Source organism: Eublepharis macularius, chromosome 2, assembly GCF_028583425.1.
Source record: "Eublepharis macularius isolate TG4126 chromosome 2, MPM_Emac_v1.0, whole genome shotgun sequence".
Taxonomy (NCBI): domain Eukaryota; kingdom Metazoa; phylum Chordata; class Lepidosauria; order Squamata; family Eublepharidae; genus Eublepharis; species Eublepharis macularius.
Genome location: NC_072791.1, coordinates 117838977 through 117863261, shown reverse-complemented (window position 1 = coordinate 117863261; position 24285 = coordinate 117838977). Strand labels below are relative to the sequence as shown.

Sequence of the window (24285 nt, the reverse complement as noted above, 5' to 3'; positions counted from 1 at the left end):
TATGCTACTGTGTGTAATCAGAATTCTATATTATCCACCAAACAGGATATATTCCTATGACCTCACCATTATGATTCTGGATTTACCTAGTAATTTAGTAAGTAGGCAATAAATTAGAAGCTAAATGTTAGGCAAAGATTGGTGTTCATTTTGGATTTTCAGTCTGGTGCTTTGCTTTGGTTTTCCTGTGTAAATTGACATACTTTAACCAGGGCTTTACTTAGATAATAAAAGAGAACATTTGTAAAGAATTTCTCTAGGTATGACATAAATGTCAAGAAGAGAGCCTTTTAAATATTAAAAATGGCTATTTCAGAATGTTACTTGCAGGCTTTAATTTTAATAATTTTTTTTCAGTGACAGGGAAAGTAATGTCAGATATAATAATATTTTATTTAGATACCCTATACTTCTCCACAGCAGGGATCTGAAGCAGCTTACAGCATCGTTCTCTCCTGGTGTATTTTATCTTCTCAACAATAGCCCTGTGAAGTAGTCTAGGCTGAGAGAGAGTGACTGGCCCAAGGTCGCCAATCAAACTTCTATGGCAGAGGGGTGGGTTCAAACTTAGGTCATGACACCAATCATGACACCACGCTGGTTCTCTATTATTCATATAATTTGTAAGGGTTCAGAGCACTTGACAGACATAAAGATCATTGTTATCCCTGTATTGCAGGGGTGGGGGGGCTGAGGCAACAAGATGCCACCTTGAATTAATCCTCCCAATGAGTTTATCACAGAAAGATCTGAACTGAGAACTTTATGATTCATGACCACTATGTTGCACCTCTTCCCATCTCCTTAGATTTGGGAGGGATTTGCATATGTTTCCATCTTTTCAAAAGATGTATATTGTGCTCTAACACTAGGCTTTTCTGAACTATGCATATACCCAAAATCGTAATTATGTCAAAAATTATTCCCAATTTTAAACAACTGTTAGGATTGTAGATGATCTGATCTGTCACATTGTGTATAAACACAGCTGGCTGAGCTTATCTGCTCTCCTGTTTTACATTCCTTATGTTTTCTTTTACATTCTGTGACTCCCTGAAAGCAATTGCCCAAGGTCAATAAAAGGAGGGGTAAGCTGCTTGTACTGGAAGAACTAGGAACATGGAAGAAGCAGGAATACTATTTACATTCCCCAGTACATTTTGATGTGTATTCCCTTCTTGGCATGGTTTCCTTCCTGTAGTAGTTCAGGTCCAGGAAGTTCTTATGGTTGGTTATTGTGTGAACTGAGGGTATTGGTCATTGGGTATATCTGAAGACCCTTAGGTTACATAATAGACTTGGGTTTCCCTTTCAGGTGAATGACCCAAAAAATATGGAGAATGATGTGAGAGGTCAATATTTTTGTCTTTCTTGGTCCCTGTTACTGTATTTGGCCTTAGACAAAGAGAGAAAATGTGGTTGCCAGTGGAGGCCACACAGACAAAAATGAGTTTCACTTTCTTCAAAGATACAGTTGGTTTAGGTGTATGTCTGAAGTGTTGTGTGACTACTACATAGATGTAGTTCTGCTGGACTAACTGTAGTTTATTGAGGCTGTGCTCCTGTACATATCTACTTGAATGCAAGTCCTTTTGAACTCAATGGGATTACATCTGAATTAATATGATTAGGACTGTAGACTTAGTAGTAAGGGCTCTTCTAAGGAATTGAAACAAATCATCATTTCCAGGATACTCTTACTAGCCCCAATCTTCTTTTTAAGGAATTGTGATCTTCATGCTTTCTCATTTTCCCATGTTTTCATCCACATACACAAATCTTTTAAAGCAAGGTCACTTCTTAAGTAAGAGTGAACACATGCCATAGAACCTTGCTGCTGGAGGATAGGCTTTAACTTACAGTGAAATTCTAAGCAGAGTTACTCCAGTCCAAGCCCATTCAACTCAATGGGCTTAGATTGGAGTAACTCTGCTTAGGATTTCACTGTAAGGCTGGTTTCAGTTGTGTTGCACACCTAGTAGGACAAGAGAGTTGTGATTCTATGCACTCTTGATTGTCCCATTGAACTTTGTGGGACTTACTTCTGAGTAAGCATGCATCACAAGATTGTTAGGAAAAAAAGTTTAAATTTTCGGGCATTTTGAAGAGGAAGGGGAAACAGTTGCTGCTGGAAACAAAAAAAATTAAAAAGTGCTAGATCAGCCATGTTTGGTAGCACAGAGGGAAAAACAGACCCACTAGGGAACCTTTTTAAACATACACACAGCACTATTGTAATGTTCCAAAAATAGTATGGGAGGAGATGTTATGCCAAAGACATCTCCATTTGTAGTCTACCACAGTAATGCAACTATATCCCATATAACAGTTGCAATAGCAGTGGATATGCTTATTGGGAAAAAATGACTTAAGGTCTGAGTGCTCAGAAAAGACAGTATTCCTGATGGTAGGTGCCTGGATCTGGTACAACAAAATAGCTGTAAATTTGTTGCGCAGAGTTCACTGATGTCTGTGGTAAAGAATTCATGTTTAGCAGTGGCATGCAAAAGCAAGAGGATATTTCCAGCAATCAGGCTACAAATTGCTAATTAATGTAGTTACCTGGTTGGGTAGCAAATCAGCGCTCTGTTGGTTTGAATCCCACTACTGCCATGAGCTCTGCAAGTGGCCTTGGATAAGCTGCTCCTCTCAGCCCCAGCTCCCTGGCTGTATTGTGGGGGTAATAACACTGACTTTATTCACTGCTCTGAGTGGGCACTAATCTGGCCAGAAGGGTGATATATAAGTACACTGTTAGTATAGATCCAGTACATCATTGATTTGATTTGAGAGCCTGCTCCATTTCAGAAACTCTGACATGGTAATTAAAAATTAAATGTATGTCATTAAAATAATATCCTGTAAAACAGCTAAAATATTAAGCTTGCAAAACTACCAAAGTCTCTCTTGAGAGAACCTGAATTCCTAAGTGCTAACTCAGGGTGAAGCTACAAGTGACGAATGACACTTGAACGGCAAGTGTATTTCTCCCTGTTCACTTGCACTCCACTCAATCCACTTGCCGTTCAAGTGTCATTCGTCACTTGTAGCTTGGCCCTCAGACAGAATAAATTACAGTGCTTGAAGATGATGGTCAAGGCTTTTGGAGAATTTCATTGTGGATAGCATTGTGTGATATTTTGAATAAGATAGATGTTATGATGATGCTGTGGACAGCTTTAGCAGGTACATTGTGATATGACTAGGAGACAATTTCTTTGGTGTTGGTCCCTTTTTGTTGTTGATCAGGGTGCAGCCTGGACCTGTGATGCTCTAGATTTAGATGCTTGATGCTCTGTTTCAGTAACAGTTGTTAAAAACTGCTGCTCTGGAATATAAGTTGTACTTAATTTTTTTTATGTGTTTCTCAGTTTGACTCTGGGAGGCGTTCACAAGGAGTCTATAGAGACCCTTTCCCTTTTCTTCCTTATTTAAACTGGGTATATATTGTACCTGGTATGCTACACAACTGGCCATTATCACTATCTCCAGGTTCTTTAGATCTAGAGAGGAAGAGAACAGAGGATATAAGAAATGCTCTTTAGTGTACTTGTTTTGTATATCTGTACATATCCATACCCTCTCTAGGAATATAAAGAAATATGAAGAAAAAATACTAGAAAGCAGGAGAGAACATCTGGAATGGGAAGGAAGTTTCAAACTGTGGTGTAGCACAGAAAATCTTCCGTACATTTTCTTTTTTATAGAAGTCTGGGGTCAAACCAACACCAATTGTGCCTTGAAAGTTATAGGAAGCAACAGACTCAAGCCACATTGATGTAGCTATAGCTAAATAGGTAAGGTCCATAATTTTCAGATATTTCAGTCTGTTTTGGAAAGGAGAAAGCAAAAGAGCGTTGTTATCTGTAGTTTAGGTAGTGCAAGTTAAAATGGGCAATGTCGGTCTTTACCCAAAGGCCTGTCTAGTTCATTTTTTATTTACTTACTTATTACATTTACAGTCTGCCTTTCTTCTTGAGACTCAAAGTAGTTTAAAAAATTGAAAGATGATACAACAAAGCGGAATAATATATAAAATAAATAACACAATGAAACTGTCTAAAATTTCCACAGATATTAAAGCTACAACCCAATTTCCTTTATAAAAATGTCTTCCTTAACACTTCAGTTTTACACGTTCTGCAGAACGATAAGTGGCTGGGAGCCTTACTGATCTCATTGGACAGGCCATTTCATCATGCAGGAGCCACAGTAGAGAATACTTAGGTATTGGCAACTTCAAAAGACTTTGTTCAGATGATATGTCCAGACGTTCCATACAATTCTAGTATGTTAAGTCAGAATAATGCACTTTTAAGTATGTATGCATACTTAGAGACCTTTGCTTTTTGTGTTTAAATGGTTATTGGAAACATCTATCATATTCTTCTAACATACATTGTGTCATTAATTGGTGTATCGAGAGAGTGGGAAGAAGCCTTTTACTTCCCCTATGAATGTTCTAGTGAACTCTTCTTGCATAAAGGGTAAATGTTCTAGAGGGAGCAGTTTAAAGCAATCTCTAACATAGGAAGGACCTGATGTTTCACAATAAGTACATAAATAGCACACTTTAAGGGGTTATTTTTAATGCAGAATGGTACAAAAAGCTTCCTTACACAGAAATGAGGAAAATATTAGAATTATTCTAATTCTCTGCCATTAATTGTAGTATATTGCTGCTGATATCTACTTCTCCTTTATGTATAGAAGTCCTGAAAATAGGTTTATTTTTGTTTTTCAATTCTAACTCTTCCACAGCTCTTGATATGAGTTTATACTGTCTGATTGCTGGTTCTGTGCTTTGTCCCTCCTTGCTGCAATGTTTATCTTAACTAGAGGACTACCAGTGATGGTAACACAGTGTGGTGTGCACAGATTTACTGAGAAAGTAGAATTATGGCAAGATCCTTTCTGTCTTGCATAATGCCATTCTACAGAAATAGTGTCTGAAGTTGAAGAACATCTGTTGGATTACTTTTTGGGGTATATGTAGGAGTTTGTGTTGACTTTATAAAGAGCCATGAGAGCTAACTCTAGCAAAAGCCTGACGGAGCTGAATTGGGCCCTTTTCACATCTTATGGCATTTATGTATACACATCTATAGCTCAGTAGCTGAGCACACACTTTGCATGTAAAAGGTCTCAAATTCATTTCATAATATCTCCAGTTAAAAAAATAAGGATCTTAGAAGTGAAAAAGACTTTTCAGAGCTGCTGCTAGTTGGAGCAGGACATACTGGGCCAGATGGACTCTCAAGTCTGTCTTGTAGCTTCATGTGTGACAGAATCATTATGCCTTCTCAGCTGCATTCTTCCAAAAAATTAATTGTAATTGGAGGGAAGATGGGAAATGCCTGTGATAATAATTCATCTTTGGAAACTGATGGTCCTTAATCAATTTTAACAAGGACCTTGGTATAATTGTCAAACTTTACTTGATACCTGAGATTAACTAAAAGCAAAGCAAACTGTTTGTGACCTTTACTATAAATCTAAAGGAGAGCCTCATCTCCCTTTCCACTGCTTTGAACTCTATTAACGCTGTCAAACTCTTGGCAGTTCTTCAACAGTGAAGACAAAACTGTGGGACAGTAGCAAAAACAATCGTTTAATTCTCTCTCACTCTTTCCTGTAAAGGAGATGGCTATGTCTGAATCCATTATGCTAGAAAGGTCACTTTTTAAAGAATCAGCAACTTCCATACCATCTTTTCTCACATACGGCTGCAATGAGTGTTAGTTGGCGCATACACACTGGTAACCTTTTGAGGCTCATGCTATTTGAGAAGCTTGATATTAAGCTTCTCAACATCAGACACATTTCCAAGTCAGCTGCTGGAGCTGGAACAATTTGTAATATTGGGTTGATGCCACACTGTAGTATACTGGGTTAAATTCGAGTAGGAGTGATGCCAATGAGCTGCTCTGAGAGCAAACAGTATCATTCATAGACATTTCAGTGGTGAATACTGTAATGTGTTTTAAAGCTGTTGTAACCCCATTCACAACTCCTTAATACCTATTCACACCTTCCTTTAAAACATGTAAACTGATGAATCCTACGTCAGTCCTACTGAGGTGAATGGTACATAGTCCCATGTTCGTAAGAATAGTATTGCAGCTTTGAAGAATGATAATTTAGTTCACTGAAATGCTTTCTAATGGTTGCTAGGGCTGCAGTCTAAGTATTACTGATTTGTTTTTCTTATTTGTGCTTCTTTATGGTAGTAGCAGATATAGACTGATTTACTCAGACAAGCAAATTGTTGCTTGCTGAGACTGCAATTCTATGCTCATAGAGAACAAAAATAGATATTATGTGTAGATATGTGTATCTTTTCTCACTTCTACTGAAAGCAACCCTGAGAACTTGCAAATTTAATTGGTGGGTAGTGCACTTAACCTTTTCCTTCATGGCTGATTTTTGTACTTGGCATTTCTCCCTCTGAGGCAGAGGACATCTTGGGTGTTTCCCACCATCCTATCGGGGAGGCAGGAAGTAGAATTTTCTTCCTCTTCCTCTGGTAGGTGGGGCCACCCTCTCGCTCCTCAGTTCTTTCCTGCCTCCGGGGAGAGCAGTTATAACTTTGGATAGCTCTGCTACCATTCATCTCATTACTTTCACTTTCCTTTTTTCCTTCTTTTCCCCTTTACTACTAATTGCTATTGATTGCTTCCGATTCTCCTTTCTTTCTGTATTCTTTTCCTTTTTCTCCTTTCATCTGTGAGGGAGAACTGAAGAGGATGGCAGCCAGGGAGTCTTCAGACTCTGAAGACAGTTTCCTGGACAGACCATCAAGCAAGACACAGGAGACTGTCTTGCCATCGACAGGGCCGAGTGCAGCCGGCACTGGCATGCCACCGCGGCCTGCACACGTTCCCTGCGAGGAACGCTCCACTTCAGAGGCCAGACCCCCCAAACGGCTCCGGATGACGAAGAAGGAGCAGGGGAAGGCCGCACGTGCCATCCAGCCGGCCGAGGGCGCTGTGGTGCAGCGGAGCTCTTTTTCGGCGGGAAGCTCGGCTGCGGCAGAAGTTTTCCCGCCAGAAGACGACGTCTCCGTGCTTGCCAATCTCCCAGCAGGAGAAATTCGGCATGCATGCATTCCAGAAGAACAGAGCTCCAGCCGCATGGACCGAGAAGCCTCCGTGAGTACCCCCAACAACGTCAATTCTGTTCCTCCAGCAATCTTGGAGGCGATTAGTATGTCCTTGAGAAAAGAATTACTGTCACTATGCCAATCTGAGTTTCAACGCTACAGTAGCAAACAGAGCTCCAGGGGGGCAGCCTGTGCCAGCACTAGTCAGGAAACAGGCAATACCTGGCCCGCAAAGGTGGCTAGAAAGGCCATAGGCAAGCAAGTAGTTAGATCTACCAACTGGCTGGAAGATGAGAGCTCTGACATAGGGGGCTTCCTCTCTGAGGAAGAGGAGGAGGAAGAGACTTCCAAAGTAGAACAGTCCTATAGATTGTTCCCAGCTGAGGACTATCAATACCTCCTGTCTAAGACCTTGGCAGCCCTTGACCTTAGAGAAATCCCAAAAGGGGAGGAGGCGGCGGCGCAGGGTCACAATATTAAACTCAAGGGGAACAGGGAGTTTTTTCCTAGATCGGAAGAAAAAGCTAGAGTCTTCCCCTTCCCTGAGTTCTTTGAGAGACAGTTGAGGGCAGAATGGGCAAAACCAGCAGCCCCCAAACAATTTTCAAATTCCACAACAAAGTTGTATGCCTTACCTGATTTTGCATCTGAGTTACTACAGGTACCGGTGGTGGATGCCCCCGTGACGGCACTTCAGTCGCAAGGCCTACTTTCGGAAGACGGACAAGGATCAATAAAAGACGCCCTGGACAAGAAAGGAGATGGGGCTCTTAAGAGAGCACATGAAGCCATGGCTACGGCAGTCAGGGCCCTAGCCATAGTGTCAACTGTTTCCAGGGCCTCGGTGGTGTGGATCCGAAGACTGATAGAGCTCCTTCCAAATAACGGCAAAAGGCTCCTTGAGGGGTCCAACAGAATCCTGAAGGCTAACTTGTTCACGGCAGACGCCACTTTGGACGCAGTGACCTTCGTGTCAAGAGCTATGGCTACAACTACATCAGCGAGGCGTCTCTTCTGGCTCCGCGCATGGCAAGCAGATATACAAGCCAAGACTATACCGATGGCGTATCCCTTCACGGGCGGTAAACTCTTCAGAGAACAGTTGGACAAAATCCTCGTGGAGACCAGAGATAAGAAGAGGGTTCTTCCAAGGTCATTGAAAAGATCTGAGAGGTGTCCATTTGGCCAGCAGCCCTTCAGGTCTCAACATACCTTGCCTAGAAGCAGACCAGACACCAAATGCAACTGGAACTCGCAAAGGCCCCAAGCACGCAAGGGAACCTTCCAAAGCAGATCTCAAGGACAACAGTTCAACCGCAACAACAGGCACGAGTTGGACGACAAAAGTCAGAAGCCCTGACTCGTGGGAGGCTCCGGTGGGGGGAAGACTTTTTCTCTTTCGTCAAACTTGGATGACGCCCGAAACACACGCCTGGGCAAGAGAAGTAGTTTCCTCTGGCTACTTAATAGAATTTCATTCAACACCACCGGAGCATTTCCTAATATCCCCACTGAAGAAAAACCCAATCAGACGAGACATTACTCACAGGGCCATACGTCACCTATTGGAGATACAGGCGGTCGAACCAGTCCCCACTGCTGAGGAATGGAGAGGCGTATATTCCATCTTCTCCACGGTGCCGAAGAGGAACGGGGATTGGAGAGCCATCCTGGATTTAAAATATGTCAACCAGTTCATAAGGCTTCGCCATTTCCGCATGGAGACGCTTTGTTCCATAGCAGAGACACTGCAGGAGGGAGAGTTCTTAACATCCATAGATCTCACCGAGGCATACCTCCATGTTCCGGTATCTCAAGCACACAGAAGATTCTTGAGGTTCTGTGTAGGAGATTTACACCTACAATTCAGAGCTCTACCCTTCGGTCTGACCACAGCTTCAAAGAGTCTTCCATCCAAGATACCAATCACATCCTACAGTGTCTGACGAAGTACGGCTTCCTGATAAACATGTCCAAGTGTTCTCTGCAACCAACACAGAGCTTGGAACACTTGGGACTGATCATAGACACGCGGGTGGGACGATTCTTCTTACCCAAGGAGAAGATTGCCAAGACCATTCAGCTGACACGGACTGTTATCCAACAGGCATCATCCCCCCTGATGCAACTGTCAAGACTCCAAGGACTTCTCATGGCAGACGCGGAAGCCATTCAATGGGGTCCTCTTCACAGCCGGTCTCTTCAATCCTTTTTGAGACCCTTCCAGGGACAGATCGCACAATGAAAGATCTTGAAGATGCAGCTTCCCAGACAAGTCAAAGAAAACCTGAGATGGTGGACAAGGGAATCCAACTTGAGCCAAGGCAAGAGTTTTCTCACCCCGACTTACAAACAACTCTTCACGGACGCGAGTCCCCCAGGGTTGGGGAGCCACCCTCGAGGGCCTACCGATCCAAGGAACATGGTCCTTGGCCGAGGAGACATTACCGATCAACGTCCTGGAAATGAGAGTCATCTATTTGGCCTTCATAGCATTCAACAACCAGGTCCTTCATTCACACATCCTCATCCAGACGGACAACATAGCCGCGAAGGCGTACATCAACCGACAGGGAGGGACGAGATCGTCCAGACTCCAGAAAGAAGCGTCCAGGATCCTGAACTGGGCGGAGGATTATCTTTTATCGATCAGAGCGGAGCACGTCAGAGGTGTCCTGAACGTGCAGGCCGACTGGCTGAGTCGAGAGCACCTTCATCCAGGGGAGTGGTCTCTCAACAGAGAGGTTTTTCAACTTATCACAACACACTTCGGTACCCCGGATGTAGACCTATTTGCCATGCACCAGAAACGCCAGGTACCGAGATTCTTCTCCCGGTATTACCATCCGGAGGCAGAGGGCATAGACGCACTGACTTCACTGTGGCCACGGGGTCTACTATATGCCTTCCCTCCGCTGCCGACTCTACCCAAGCTTCTGAGGCGAATAAGAGAACAGAGAGCAAGGGTGATACTGATAGCTCCATGGTGGGCAAGGAGACCCTGGTTCTCTTCCATTCGACTTCTGTCCAGAGTACCTCCAATGCGCCTCCCGCTACGGCTGGACATTCTACAACAGGGTCCAATCTGCCACCCCTGTCCAGAGTGGATGTCTCTAACAGGGTGGAAATTGAACGGGGACACCTAACGGTGATGGGTTACTCCCCCCAGATAGTCCAGACCATCTTGGTGGCACATAAGGCATCGACTGTACGTATATACAACACAACTTGGAAGGCCTTCATGTGCTGGTGTAGGCGTAAGAAGTTGGATCCAATGAAACCGGCTCTGAAGAACATCCTCGGTTTCTTACAAGAGGGTCTAGACAATGGACTGAGGCCAGCTACATTCAAGAGACAGGTAGCAGCTATCAGCTCAGTCATACCCAAGGTGAGCGGACAAGTAGTATCATCTCACCCACATGTGCGTAAGTTTCTCAGGGGAGCGACACTCTTAAAACCTCCCACGATGCACAGGTTTCCAACGTGGCGACTGAGCGTTGTATTGAAAGCTCTTACAAGAACTCCTTTCGAACCAGTTAGGGATGTGGCCATGAAATGGCTCAAACTAAAGACTCTTTTTCTTGTGGCAATCACATCAGCACGCCGTGTATCGGAACTGAGTGCTCTGTCCACACGTGCCGACTTGTGCATTTTCCATGCGGATAAAGTGGTGTTAAGGACTGATCCGTCGTTCCTTCCAAAAGTCACCTCAACGTTTCATCGTTCCCAAGAAATTAATTTACCTTCGTTCTGTCCAAACCGGAGACATCCTCAAGAACGGGTTTGGCATACACTTGATGTGCGGAGAGCCCTCAAGGCGTACATGTTCAGAACTGAAAGCATCCGACAAACGGAGTCTCTCTTCATAAATATTACCCCGCCGAGACTGGGTCAGCGCATGTCATCATCTGCAATATCCTGTGCCATTAAGTCATGCATAGAGGAAGCATACAGATCTCAAAAGCTGAACGTTCCGACGGATTATGGCACACTCCGCGAGGAGCGCGGCGACCAATGCGGCTCTGCGAAAGAATGCTCCACTTGAGGAAATATGCAGAACCGCCATCTGGTCTTCTCTTTCTACGTTCGTTAGACACTACCGTCTACACACCTATTCTTCGGCCTCGGCTGCCTTCGGAAGAAGAATGCTACAGCATGTAGTAGAGGATGAAGATCTTGTCCCGCCCGAGAACTAGGGCACTGCTTGGGGAGCACCCAAGATGTCCTCCGCCTCAGAGGGAGAACGGACCTTTGGACACTCACCGTGAAGGGTCCTTCTCCTCTGATGGCAGGAGGACATCTTGCCCTCCCAAGATCTTCGGGGACAGTAGGGATCTGTTTCTCTCCTGAATCTTTACTGTCCTTCCGTATTTTTTCTTTGTGTCTTCTAACCATTTATGCTCTTGTTTTTACATATTTTTTTTAGAGTATTTCGAGGCAGACGTTAATGAGTTTTTTCCGAGATGCTGGATTGATACTGCTGAAGGGAGTCACCCGAACTGAGGAGAGAGAGGGTGGCCCCACCTACCAGAGGAAGAGGAAGAAAATTCTACTTCCTGCCTCCCCGATAGGATGGTGGGAAACACCCAAGATGTCCTCCTGCCATCAGAGGAGAAGGACCCTTCACGGTGAGTGTCCAAAGGTCCGTTCCTCTCTCCTACTGCCTTTTCCACCATGGGGAAAAGTCACAGGGACCTGTGTTTTTTTCTGCCAGGAGACTGAAGCAGTTTTGGGGTGCCTGAGTGGATTTCAAAAGGAAAAACCGCCACAAACACTCTCCTTTCCTTGCTTAGGACTGCTTCCTCTTAAGGCTGTTTAGCTCAATTGTTTTTCGCTAAAAAAAAGTTGCACATGGCTGTCATTTAGTTTGGTTTTGGAAAGAAATCCCATTGAAATACTTAGAACTTCCTTGTGACTAAAATATGCTCCTGGGATTCCAGGTTAGTAGTATATCTCTTAAGGGGCCTGAGATATGATGGGTCACTGTTCATGCTTTCTGAAGAGCAAAGTGGCCATAAATACAGCCTGTTGCTCAGTCATGCGATATATTTATAAATACTAAGCTTGAGAAATAGAATATGAAGTTGCTCGGCGTTAATTGATGCAAGATTCCCCTATCTTGTGTTGGGGTGGGGGGAAAGTAATGTGGAGTTACTGTAAAAATGGAACAGTAGTTTAGAAGTGCATCCTTTGTAAATCCTGGTTCTGTCCAACAATTTTTTTTTTGCCTCATCAGCCAAAATCTGGCATGTCATCCCTGCCTGAAGGAGTAGAGGGAATTACAGAATTTACTAAGTGAAGATTATTATCTGCAGGAACGCCAACCCACCCATCCTCAAGAACTTCAGAGCAGCTGGTAGGAGATAATCCATAGTTTTACATAGTTGTCAGAAAGCATGGGACAATTCCCACAGGGAAGAGAAGAAGTACTCTTTCACCACCCACCAGAAAGGAACAAAGTGGTACACCTCGTTCAGGAAGATTCCGTGGTTGATGGTACTGAACACCATCAGGAGGTGCAGGATATTTTTATGTATACCAACATAATATGCTAAATCCAGGAATAGCAATAGCAGTTTGTATTTTTAAAGTACTGAGAGTTTATGTGCAATTAAATGTATTAATCACAACTTTTAAGTCTTTGTGAAGAAACTTGTATGCTTTAATATGTGAAGAGCTAGGAACAGAGATGGTTAATTATCTGTTTAGAAACTAACCATTACCAATCAGTTAATTTATTTGATAAGAGAAAGATGAAATATAAATTATCCTGGAGGTGTGAAACATACTGCACTCCAAAATTTCCTTTCTGTATAATTTCTTCATAGAGAGAGAGATGTGTTAACAGTAGACATGGGCACGAACCAGGAAAAACGAACTGCGTGGTTTGTGGTTTGTTCAGTTTCATGGAACACGAACCACGAACTTGGCCGAACTTGAGCCGGTTCGCGAACCGGTTCACGGGAGCCCAGAACGGGCCCCTTCATGCTCACAGCCAAACTAAACAAGACCTTTCCAATGTCCAATACCCATCAAATTTGCAGGGGAGCTAGTCCTCACTGTCCTCTAAAGACCCCCCCAAGTTTCAGAGAGATTGAACCCCAGGAAAGGCATGATCCATGGGACCCCCCCTTTCCTGACATTTTCTCTTCACAGTAGCAAAAACTGGAGTGTCTGCTGGCAGCTACTTTGAGGGCTACAAACTGACCTTCCCAATGTCCAATAACCACCAAATTTGCAGGGGAGCTAGTCCTCACTGTCTTCACAGTAGTTAAAACTGGAGTGTCTGCTGGCAGCTTCTTTGAGGGGCTGGCCCTTTTCCTGGATGGATGGGCTAGAATGGGAGCTCTTGTTACCAGAACTGCTTTTTATTATAAGGGGAAATTAGCTTTAGCAGTCTGTAACTTAAACTTAGCGCGGATCTTAACCTATGTTTACGGAGGTCCTGATTCCAGACACTCTAGTGAAAAAGAGGCAGACTACAAATAGTTTCCAAACACGTGTATTTACTAACAATGTGGTGTAAGCCTAAACTTGCATAAGCATACAAGAGAACACCCAAGATCTAAGAAATACAGAGTAGGAAATGCAGAGACTTTCGCATTAGCTGGTTCCCAACAATGGTGGGGAATACTCACAATCCTGAAGCGAAGCAGAGACACAACAGCGAGGTGGCCCAATGCCAGCACTGGGACCACAGACGGACAGCAAGGGATTCTGGATAGGATGGCACGCGCACCATGCGGTCTGGGAGACCGGCTTAAATACCCCAAAACGTACCCTGGGGCTGGTGCTGTACTTGGTGGTTCTCACAGATTAAGACAAAGGTTCTAATGGGTTACTGAATGGCTTGGATGGGCCACTTTGGTAATCTGATTGTGATAAGTGACACCTCAGGAAGAGGGGACAAAAGAGGGAGGGGGAAATCCGAGTGGGCTGAATGGATGTTCCAGCGGACAGGGCTTGTCCTGATGTCATCAGCTCTGGAATGCGGAGGTTTCTTTGAGATGCATTCTCTAAGTGCTTGGGATGGTCGGCACTTAGTTCCTTCTCCTGGGTGGCTCCTAAGATATGCAGAGCGGGGCGAGGTACTCTCGCTGCGGACGTGGTGTGCCCGCTTCGCCGAAATGGCTACCCAAAGCAGTCTCCTTCTCTGGGTCTTCTGGCTGCCTGAGAACATGGATGCCGGCTGGGCATAGCTGGGGCTGGATAGCAGGCTGCCCGGTAGCGAGTGCAAGCTTGGGGACCGGCCCGCGGGAGGCTCCAGGCGGGAACTGACCAGGGAGCGCCTAGCCAGGCTCGCTGGAGGTTTCCCCGGCAGGCGCCCGGCTGCTAGCAGCGGCTTGGGCCCATATGAGGCAGGCTTCCATGGAGGCAGGGGGAACAGCACTTAAAACACAGTCCAAAGCAGGGAACAGGCACGGTCCGTGGCAGATGGCAATGCAGGCACGGGGCATACTTGTAATAAAGTCCAAACACACACTGGGAAGTCCAGATACAGGTCAGGGCAGGTCTGCCCAGAAAAAGAGTCCTTTGTGCAGTTAACCAAACATGGAGTCAGGGAACTACACAGTCTATTGCAGCAGCAAGGTAATTAACACGCAGGCAGGAAACTGACACGTGTATTAGAGCACACAGGTGCAGGGCAGTCTTTGGTGCAGCAGTAAAACAGCAACGCAGGAAACTTTAACACAGTTCATGGCAGGCCTTAAAGCAGGAGAGGGGGCCTACTTGGCAACACTCTCTAGTTGGCAGGGACAGCTGCCAACAGGGTGGATAAAAATCAATGATTTAAAAAAAAAATTAAAAAATGGGATTTTTTTGATTTAAATCGGATTTTTTTAAATAAAATGCTTTTTGAGGAAAATATATTACCATCCAAAGGTTATTCCATCATGAAATAAAGATTAGTTTTTAATTATGTAAAATAAGGCTGTATATATTTAATTTTTTTGGTAAATAAATTCCATTAATCCATTCACAATGTCATGCTCCTCCAGAGGTTTTTGTAAGATTATTGGGCAGTTTCTCTGCCTACAAGATATTATCACAGATGCTTGGTTTTGCAGTTCTCAAAACTGAATTTGTGTCAGCTCAGCAGAGATCACATGCCTCTTCTTCACAGCAAAAATGTTATAACATGAACAGAGTTGAGAAAAAGACCTTAATACTATTGTTCTACAAACCTATGAAGACAGAATCAACCCCTCCAGTGCTAAGTTTCAAGAAGTTCAGTGAATAGAAACAATATTTTTCTGATTGTTTGGAGTGGAATAGTTCTGCACAAGAAGAAACTAAGTGTGAGGAGGGAGGGGCAAGCAGTACAAAATGAAAGTGAAACTTTTTGAGCACAATACTGCACAAGTCTTTGGATCTTTTGTGTGTATGACCTGAGGTTTATCACATTCTTTCCTTGGAGGAAAAAACCTATAATGGCAGCAGGCCGTAAAAGAGACCCAGTTTTGGAATACTTTAATGAAGTTCCTTTACCTATCGGTAAGGCAGGCATCTACTTGCATATTAAAGTTATACCAGCAAGAATTAGTCTTTATGTAGAAAACTATGATTTAAATCAAGCCTTAATGACTAGTGATTTAAATCGTGATTTAAATCGTGATTTAAATCAGTTTGATTTAAATCAAATCCACCCTGGCTGCCAATCAAGTGTGGAGGCCTCAGATTGGGGGCAACCAAAAGACTGCCACCGTTGCCTGGGTGATGGATTGAATGGCACCAAACTGTCTGGCTTCCCAAACCGGCAATGGAACAGTAGGGAAAAGTCATTTGTTTCGTAAAAACGCGGCCCTATGGAATGTGTGTTTCTTTGACTACGAACCAGCTGTTCCGTCCGGAATTTTGTTCTGTGGTTCGTTTTGTGCCCATTTCTAGTTAACAGACATAGGACCAGGTGTGCCAATTATGTTGGGCAGGCTGGGGCAGGCATCCTACACAGACATTGTATTTCAGTCCACATGTGATCGAACTCTGGCAGTGCCTGTATCTCACGTCTACATATTTGCTCAACATGCTGTGTGGACAATGAGCATCTTTCCCTATGAGTATGTTATTTGAAAAGGCTGAGAGATACTGGCTTGTCTAAGATCACCTAGTGAGTCTGTGGGTCTCTCAAATCACAGCTTCTCAGCCACTGCACTATACCAGAACTCAGGATCACACTGTGCTGAAATGTTATGGATAAGCATATAAAAATAAAAGTAAAATGTATGTTTGTTACAGTTTTTGTTGGGGAAAAGCATTCCTCACTGAATTTCACCTGAGGAATAAAATAATATTCCCATTTATTGGTTAAAGTTCTAAAACTAGATCCAGTATTACATGCCCCACTGCAATATGTCAGTCTGATTTTTCCAGTTTTTCTACTCCAGATCTCTCTTCAGTAGACTTACTCAGTTGAGAGGCTGGAGATCTATGTTGGCTGCGCCAATCTTCTTTCCCCTCTCTTTCAATAAATACTGCTCGAGGATTGGATTTGGAGAGAGGGATTCATAGTAACCTCTCATTGTAATAAGTCCTCTGTGGTGTTCTTTAGGGGTGTGCACTGGAAAAAGATTAGAGTTTCCCGCTTCAGGTTTACCCAGTGCGGGAAAACAATCCAGAATACCCCTAAATCTGAAGCGGTAATCCACTTCAGGATTTGGGCATTTCGGTTGCTTCAGTAAACTCCGTAAAAATTCAGAACATACAAAAGATCAAAGCAGGACTTCCCGCTGGCTTTTTCAGCCGATGAGGGGAGAGAAGAGGGAGTTCTCTCTTCCCCCCTCCTATTGGATGAAAAAGCGAGCCTGGAAACTTTCAAAGATCAAAGCAGTGCTTTTCAGCACTGCTCTGAGCTTTTCAGCACTGCTCTGAGCTTTGCTGGCTTTTTACCCAATGGGAGGGAGGGAGGAAGAGGGAACTCCCTCTTCCTCCCTCCCATTGGGTGAGAAAGCCGGCATGGAGTTTTTCAAAGCTCAGAGCAGCGCTGAAAAGCGCTGCTCTGAGCTTTGAAAGTTTACAGGCTGGCTTTTTCATCCAATGGAAGGGAGAAGAGGGAACTCCATCTTCCCCTCTCCCATTGGATGAAAAAGCCAACAGGAAGCTTTGAAAGCTCAAAGCTTCCCAAAGCATTCCGAAACACTTCAGAAAGTTTTACTTTGGGATTCCCGAATTGGCCCAGCAATGTTGAGGCTGATTCGGGAACCACGAAGCTTTACAAATTGGGCCCGATTTGGGTAAAACCTCCCAAATCAGAGACCTGAAGCGCACACCTCTAGTGTTCTCTCTCCCTCTCTTGGCCATCCTGACCATTCTAGTGCAGTTAATTCGTGTAATTAACTATTTTTCACTGTCTATAAGATAAGAAAGCCATCAGCAGCTACTAACCAACAGAAAAAGAAATGCTTTATGCTTGCAAAATGACAGGAGAGAGATGGCTTTCTTTTCCTCTTCAAAGGGCTGAGTCCAGACAATTTTTAAAGGTATATATAGAGAATAGATAATATTAGTTCATATATATATTATTATATATTATATAGACACCTATATTTCTTAAGACAGACCCATTGATTATGGATGTGCCCCCCCGAACGAAGACTATAAAGATCAAGAGAGACAGAGGAAATGGTTAGATGGTAGAAATTATTTTATAACCTGAAAGATAACATATGTGAACAACAATGGTGAACTTTGTTACTATGTAAGAGGTATAAAGAACTATATGTTTTATTATAAGTATTATCAAGAAGACTGAAGGCTATATTAGATGCTATTGTAAACAGAGCAACATATAGAACTTCCCCCCTGTGTTTTTTCATGTAATTTTGTTACTTTGATCTACTGGATCCCCCCCCTTTAACTTTTGAAATTCTTTTCTTTATTATTTGAAATGTATACTTAAAAAATCGATAAATACTATATATAAAAAAGGGCTGAGTACAGTGTGTAGGGTACTTTAAAAATTGGCATTTGTCCTTGTTTTCTGATGAACACACCTCTAATACTAGTGTTTGGAAAAATTTAAAGCTAAGGATATAATGCAGCACTGTATCCAAATATATAATCATAGAAGGAAATAACAGCATCAGAACAAGGGCCAAGAACTCATTAGTAATGTGTATGCGTTGCTGCCTGGTCTAGGGCTTTGGAATTGTCTACCAGAGGAAATAAGAACAGCCATTCCATAATTTCACAAAATCCGAATGGCCTTTTTTTTTCCAGGTAGCTTTTGACTGATAGCATTGTTTATATAATACTGGGCTGATTTTAACTGTGGTTTTTAGTGTATTCTTACTGTAATTTATGTTAATTTGGTTATTTTTTAATAATTATTTTGTGGCTCTTGTAGTAGAATGTGTTATCAGGGATCTTGCTATGCATTTTTGTAAACTTGTTTTGAATAAAGTATGTGCTTATATATTATTTAGATTTTTAAAAATCTGTCTTCTGTGGAATGTTCAGCTAAATTATCTATTTTTAATGATTGTTGTGATAAAGTAGTAGATGGCCATACTACCACATAGTATGCAATGTTGGGAATACGAAGTCCTTCACAGACTGGGACCCACATATCTGCAGAACCGCTTCTCCTGATAGGCTCCTCTGCAACAATTTTGCTCATTTGAGCAAGATCTCTTGAAAGTGCCATCCTGCAAACAAGTAAAATCCATATCTTAGCATTTTCTGTTGTTGTCCCCACTTGGGTCTGCCTGAAGAGTTTAGAAAGTCTTCCACATTGCTATCATTCCATAGAATGGCAAACACGGCACATTTATTTACAGTATTTACCTACTGGAAGGTATTCTGGAAACGTAGTTAAGGATGTTTTTATAAGATTTAATGCCTGTTAAAATTTTCTAGATAGTTTTTATTATTGTTTTTTATTTTTGTAATTTAATAATAATAATAATTGCACTTATATACTGCTCTGCTAGACAGATCAGTGCCCCACCTAGATCTGTGAACAAGTTAGTGTTATTATTATCCTCACAATATAGCTGGGGAGCTGGGGCTGAGGGGAGTGGCTTACCTAAGGCCACCTCCTGAATTCATGGCAGTAGTAGGATTCGAACCAACAGAGTGCTGATTTGTAGCCGAACTGCTTAACCCCTGTGCTACATGGAGACATGGAGATTTGTCTCCATGAGAATTGTAGACTGTAAATCAATTAAATAAGTAAACTCTTGCAGAGTGGTGGTGGTTTACAACATCTTTTCATGTGTTGAGGAGACCTTTGTCACATCTCTACATGGGAAATCAAGGGAAATGGGAGGGGAAATATGTGTGTGAAAGTTTCCCACTTTTCTGACAAAAGCTCATTTCACTCAGGGCTGCAATTCTGTGCACACTTACTAATGCATTAAAATTACATTCCACACAGTGCTGCATAGCTGCAGTGCTACTTGCCCAGAAATAAACCTGATTGAAATCAATTGAGTTTAAATTTCAGGTACATATAATTAGGGTTCTACTGTAAGATTTATTACTACTAGATACTTGATACAGCTGATGGTTGAATATGCTTAACAAGCACATAGAACAGGAATTCATACTCTTAGATTTTTTTTCTTGCTCCACTAACTTTGTGATAAAAGTTTTTCAGGATTGACAGTACGATCCTAAGTAAAGTTACACCAGTCTAAGCCTATTGACTTCAATGGGCTTAGACGGGAGTAATTCTTCTTAGGATCACACTGTAAGTCAAGTTACTAGTTGGATTCTCTGACCGTTCTCCCATTCAGGTATTAGGTTAGTTGATATTGCCTACATATTTAGACATTTTTAGTTTGGTTTGGCAGACTTAGTACTTACAGAGTAACTTCTGTGGTGAAATTTTGCACACATTGTTACTCTTTTTTATTATTCCTGTTATTTCTTAACAATATAAATAGTGCTATGGAAAATGAAAAGAAAGACAAATAATGATTCCAGTCCTTTCCAAACCGTTTGCAGAATGCCTTTCAGTAGATAGATACTACATTGTATTTTTAAATAGTTGAAAAGCTTCATAGAAAAACATACTTTCATGTTACAAATGTTGTTTCAGAGGTGCTTGGTTCAGGGAATTTTTTCCCTGTAGAATTTAGAAGAGTAAGCAGAGATATTGATCAATTTCACATGTACGTACAGTGTTATAGGTGTAGAGATAGATCCCAGGTCCCCCGGTGAAATCCCTGCTCTCACCCTCGGTCCTCTGCCACCACTCACCTGGCCAGCTGTGGGGGGGATAAACACTCCAGAAACATCTCAAACATTACTCTGTAGCAAAGTTTCCCAATGTGGCATCCTCCAGTATTTCCTTTGGTGCCCACTGGTCTTTTTTAGAGAGTGGACAGACCATTGTAAAGCAGGGCTTGTTATGGACCGCCCTTATTCAAATGAAAATGTTTCTACAACCACAATAGCTGCCACAGACACTGGAAGATCAGGAAGATTGGTAGGTGCCCAGGCTTTCCTTAGTCGGTGTGTGGTTCCATTTTCCCTCCAGGCTTTTCTTCTTTTTATTCCCCCTTCTCTTTCCCTCCCATCTAGCTTTCCTCCCTTTTTATTTCTCCTCTGCAATTCCTTTGCAAAGCAAGGGGCAATGCATTGTGTTTGGCACCACCTTCTGCTGCAGCCATTTTAGGGTGGCACTCACCACCCCCTCTTAAAATTCTAAAAATGCCTACAGGTTCAAAAAGGTTGGGGACCCTGTTGTGGATAATTTATTGGATCTTATACAAACTAAGTAAAAAGGATATGAGAATGAATCATGTCTGTAGGAAATTTGGCAGAAGCATAATAGATAGGAATTTTCATTCATGTGTTCTGACTGTGTCCAGTAATCCAACCATTACGGCCAAAATTCTGCAAAACTTCAAACATAGTATTGAACACCCCTCTTTCTCTGCAGCACCTCATTGATATTGGGATTTGTTTCCAAAGTTTGGAAGTGATGTTGACCTCATGAAATATAATGCAGTGGTTAACAAGAGACTGTTGTTACAGATGTTGATAGGCACATCTGTCCCAAACTTGATTTATGGATTCAGGAGATGTCTACTCCTTTTTTGTTTACATAAAACTGTAAAATGAAACCAAATACTTAACCTTTCTACTTGGACAAAACATGGAGAAGTCTTTTTACACTAATTACATTGGATTGTATCTGCAAAATCTTCTTGACAGAAAGAATTTCTGTCAGCTGAGTGGGATTTCTTTGTGTCTCCCATCACTGCAGCCCAAAAAGATCCTTGAAATGGCACTCCTGGGGGGCAGGGAGCCTCCATGAACACCATGAGCGGGAGTAGGAGGTCTGCTGCAGGAAGGGGAAGTCAGTGAAAATCAGTATAAATTTTCTACGGAATCCAGATGCATAGGTAATATTGTATGTTGCCTACAAAGCAAGGTATCTTACAACAGATACTGATAGATGATCATTTCCAGTTGGTTTCCTAGCCCCTTCTGTGTCCTTCTGCTATTTTATCTCTCACTTCAGCACTATTCTTTTCCCTTGAATTCTTCTTCCTTCATTCCTGTGTAATTTTAAAAAAAGGTTTGCTCAAGTTTTAAAAAATTTCCTGTACATTAAGAAGGCTATAATGGAATGACTTCTGTATATGAGACTTTGGAAAGCAAAAGTTCTTGTTGTATAGTTACATTTTTGTTCATTTCAAGGCACATAATGCAAATGGATGTACTGCTCATTGTCTTGAAAAACTCTGTTCCTTTGTTGGTAACAGAGAAAAATGCCTTTGTGTGTGATGTGCTTGTGATTCATCCAGTGAAGAGTGATGCTTCGTTGGAAAGAAGCACGCGTGCTTTAATGGTGACACTGAATTTTCCTGTAGGCTGTGTGGGAGCTGGCAGCACTTTGTTTGTTGAGGTCTTGCCTCCCAGATGGGTGCCTCGGCAGACTTCTGAAGTTGACCTACTTTTGTTTGTAATGTGTGCTCTGACCTTGATTTGCTCACTGAGGTGTTTATGCACTCCTGATCTGATTGACTTAATCGCAAGATCAGGTGACAACTGGCAGCCTAAAAAACAAAGCCCCAAACCAAAGGGGATTTTGTGAGTCTCTCTTGCTTTTTTTAAAAAAAATTATAACTGAAATGAAACAACTGACTACTTAAGAAGAAAGACCGAAGGGAGAGTTGCAGAAATAGCCTAACAGCATCAACATACTTCAGTTCTTTTCTACTAGGACTGTAGTCAGGAAGTGGCCTAGATGGCATTCTTTCAAATAACTCCTTGAAGTATCTTGGCAACAGGCTTTGGGGGTCACAATAGGAAGAACTTGGATATGTTTGTGGCCTTGGGTGTTTAGAGTGTGGTGCAGCAGGGCAGCATTGCTTTATTTATAGAATATTTCGTGCAGTGCCTCAAGAAGCAAGAAAAAAATTATTGTCAGTGTTATCTTTCATTGCATTATAATAAAATGAATAGCTGTCTCCTGGCAGTTTTTTAAAAAAAACCTTGTTACAGAAGAGTTTACAAATAACACCCAGACTACCTCTTAATGCAGCCTCAGTGTGAGGGATTTTATAAGGTGGTTATTGTTTTCAGCCTTGGGTGAATGAATGTGCTCATTATGTTTGTGAATTTTTTGAAAGCCAAACTGGAGTTTGCACCATAAATGAAATTTTAATTAAATATTGATGTAATGACATGTTTATCTACTCCTTCTTTAGGAAATAAAACAGGAGTCCAGTGGCAACTTAAAAGACAAACAAAATGTATTCCAGCTTAAGTTTTCATGAGTCAGAGTTCACTTAATCAGATGCATGAGGTTTACGTCATGAAGTTAGTTTACATTCATAACAGAAAGTGAGGGATGCTACAAATACAGGCAGGCTCGAAACAAGATCCAACCAAAAGAGTAATCAATTCACTCCGAGTGGATGTTGGATACTTCCAACTATTGTTAGATATGCAAAATTGTTGTTTATATAGGCACTAGGTTTTATATTTTGCTTATTGAACAACATCTGGGAGAGCCTTGCAAACGGCTCTGAGTGAAATGATTACTCTGTGGATTTATTCTTGTTTTGAACAGGTCTCTCTTTGTAACATATCCTCCACCTTTTTGTGTTTAACATAAATTGGTCACATGATGTACACCTCATGCATTTGATGAAGTGAACTCTAACACACCAAAAGCTTATGATGGAATAACTTTTGTTAGTCTTTATGCTGCTGATGGTCTTGTTATTTCTGCTGCAACAGGCTAATACTGTTTCCCATCTAGAATTATCATCATGGAATGCTTTAGGAAAGGATTTAATATTTTGACTTCCTCTACTGTGTAAGTTTTAGGTTCTCATGTAGTGGATAAGACTGTTAAGGTGATCACAGGACACTTTGGAGTTGGAACTTGGCAAATAATGTCCTGTGCTGACACAAGCAGTGGTGGAAGGAGAGCTCCACTGGCTTTAAGACTCAAAGTAAGAAATCTGCAACTAGCAGCTAGAGAAAGGAGCTGTTTAGTTCCTGATTTTTAAGGCAATGCCTAGAGCAGCCAGTATTGTCCTTATGCTGGAGACTTTGGGGCGGGGGTGCATTACAGTTCTGCTAAACTGATTTTTAAAATGCATCCGTGTGTGTGTGGATGTACAACCATAGGATGTGTTCTGTTGTATATAAAGTCTTATGGTAATTTAAAGGAGGCGTCCACATTCAAAAAAATTGACAACAGTTACTTATGTCCTTCAATTAATGCTTCCCATTGATTTAATTGAAAAGTTGATTTCTTGGGATTCTGCCCTGTATTTATATGGTAGGTTTCCTGTCCATTCTTGTCATGATATCCAAAGAATTTTCCTTCTAATTTCACTGCATAGATTTGTAGCCTGCTGTCCCTTAAACAAGCTCAGAGTGGATAACAGCATCATATATTCATACATCAAACAATCCACAATATAAAATAAAATCCATCAATGTTATAGATCCAGAGGAGTTAGCTGTGTTAGTCTGTGGTAGCAAAATAGTAAAGAGTCCAGTAGCACCTTTAAGACTAACCAACTTTACTGTAGCATAAGCTTTTGAGAACCACAGTTCTGTTCATCAGATGCAATCAGTATTATAGATACAGTAAAACAACTTCATGATGCAGTGCTCAAAATTGCACAACCCAGAACATTTAGAACCCATGGGGCAAGGGAGGCAGCTGTCTACACGGACAGCAGGAACAGGAGGGTAGCCCAATGCCC

The 24285-nt window shown here is 42.1% G+C and overlaps 1 protein-coding gene across 5 annotated transcripts in view; it reads left to right on the top strand.

The window, feature by feature from the left end:
- BMAL1 (basic helix-loop-helix ARNT like 1) overlaps positions 1 to 24285 on the top strand; it is a 94741-nt gene that overhangs the window by 1578 nt on the left and 68878 nt on the right. For 3 of the 5 annotated variants that reach the window (XM_054971482.1, XM_054971485.1, XM_054971481.1), the window contains exon 2: positions 21318 to 21456. The exons of 1 other annotated variant lie outside the window; for it this stretch is intronic. The gene's annotated coding sequence lies outside the window, so the exon portion shown is untranslated. Of the gene's footprint in view, positions 1 to 11700; positions 11731 to 12338; positions 12459 to 21317; positions 21457 to 24285 lie in introns of those variants that run through there. One more of the 5 variants, XM_054971484.1, reaches the window with a different exon arrangement.